We start from the raw sequence: 2,455 nt of genomic DNA, 5'->3' as shown, positions 1-2,455 counted from the left end.
ATTTTAAATTTTGAAATATTATTATTTTTGTATAATTATACAATTTGTATTACTAAAACTTTCAAAGATTTCTACAATTTTATAAAAAAATTAAATATCTAATCATAAGAACATTAGTTTCTTATATATCTACAAATTTTATAAATATTGTTTAGGCTAAATTTTTGATAATTATACAATTTTATATCATTTTATTAGTTTTATACAAATTGATTTAATATATATCAAATCTATATTAAATATTAGTAAGAAAATAGTAAAATCTATAATATTTAATAAAATTTATTTTTAAATATAAGTTAGATTTAAAAAAATTTTGTACTGCAGGAAAACATCTAGTAAACATTGAAAATCATTGTAAACAACTAAACAAAGTATGTCGCCAGAAAGAAAAAACATCTAAACAAAGGACGGAATTTGTGTACATGGTGCAATTTCTCTACTTTTTTCTATAAAAAAGTTTTTTATTTTATATATATCTACAGTAAAAGAATATTGTACAATTATTTTAATATAGCTAAATTAGTTTAATTTAGGGGAGGGGGAGGGGCAGGGGCGGATCCATGCCTTTAGCAGGTGGGGCAGGTGCCACAAGGCTACTTTTTAAATACTCTGTAGAAAGATATAGATAGATAGAAGTTGTCAGCTCTTTTGTCTTTAATTGTCCATGGTGCCCAAAATAACTCAAGCTCGAACCCGATCACTTGTTTTTGTTTTTCAGATTGTTTACACACTTTATTACATTTATTAGTCACTTTTTCAGAAAATAAATGTTCATTTCTCGTTTGATGTTGTTATCTAATAGAAATAATTTTCTTTTCTTCTTTTTCTTTATATTGGGTTTTAACTTTTTAAAAAAGTTTCTTTATTTAAATTTTATTTTAACATCTATTTTTATCAAGTTTATATTTTTCAACATTTAAACAAATACAACAACTAAAATGAATACACTTTATCATAATAAAATTATATATAATATCTAATTTTTAATATTACCAAAAAATATGTAGCACTATAAAGATTGTTTTATCTTTTTATATGACTTTTTAAAAATAATTATAATTTTCTTAAAATAATAAAATTTTATATAATATAATATAATATAAATAAAATATGTTTTATTGAATAATTTAATTTATAGTTAATATAATATATATTGTGCCCCATGTTAAATTAGTTTTTGGATCCGTCCCTAGGGGGAGGGGTATAAGGAAAAACAAAGAAAATAAATGTAACAAACCTAAACTCAGTATAATCATCAAGTATAATCATTAACAAGATTCATGGAAATGGTTTGTGGCTCCCTCCGTATCTGTTATTTTGGTGTTTCTCTTAGCTTTAGCCTTTAGGAACTCTATAGGGTTTTGTTCTAGATTTTTGATGGGGAAAGAATCAAAGGTATAGACTTCTATTTATAATAAAACTAAAAGAAATCCAAAGTTTAATTTTAATGGATATGGACTTATGCACTTAGCGGACTTTTCTTTCTAAACTCAAAAAGTTTTTGGTTTTGGGGATATGGATGTTACAGTTCTCCTTATTTTAATGGAAATTCGTTCCGAATTCCAATCGCCAAGTTTCAAACAATAACACCATATCCCAAAAATACACCAAAGGCAAACACAATCAAGAGGAGAACTCATCATGAAATGAAACTTTTTTTTCCATCCAGAGTTTATTAAAGAGTAAAGCCCAAAGAACCACGCCCACACGTTACAAAGATAAAAAACCATAAAGCCCAAACAGCAGGACGAACTAAAATAAACTTATTCAATGAACTCTTTTAAAACCAATAAATAATTTAATAAATAAAACGGACTTGTTATAAAAATAATGAAAAAGTCTATCTATATTCATAACATAGAGGTTCCTTATATAGGAGATTACACCGTCATAGATAAATGGAAAGATTACAAATCATAATTTCTTGGTTATGAGCCATCCACAATCTGGTTCATAACACTCCCCCTTGGATGCCGTAACCATTTAAAGCTTGTAATGTGCTTTAATGTTGTCTCATTAAAACCTTACCAGGAAAACCCAATTGGGACAAAACCATGGTGAAGGAAAAATAGTACAACACACATTACTTCTCCTGATTTGGACATTACTGAAGGTCCCTTGGACCTCTCCAATTTTCTGCAATCCGTGGGTGATGAAGATCTTGGGCAGAATATGCTTCGTCCTCGAACATGATAGTTGGTTCTTCTTTACCATCGGCCATGCCACAATCTGATCGAACATATTGAGTCATCGACCTCAAATACACACACACGAAATCTTGGATGATGTTGCTGTGATATGCGTGTACCACCATGTGTAAAACATAACCTGTCTGAAAACAAATCAACAAAACCAAATAACCCCTCTTTGGGCTGGTTAGTATAAAATAAACCAAAATCAAAGGCTTCTTCATCGTCCTTCTTATGGACCAATCAGATCAGTGTCTAAAACA

Source organism: Brassica oleracea, chromosome C1, assembly GCF_000695525.1.
Source record: "Brassica oleracea var. oleracea cultivar TO1000 chromosome C1, BOL, whole genome shotgun sequence".
Taxonomy (NCBI): domain Eukaryota; kingdom Viridiplantae; phylum Streptophyta; class Magnoliopsida; order Brassicales; family Brassicaceae; genus Brassica; species Brassica oleracea.
Note: the sequence above shows the minus strand (reverse complement) of the source record.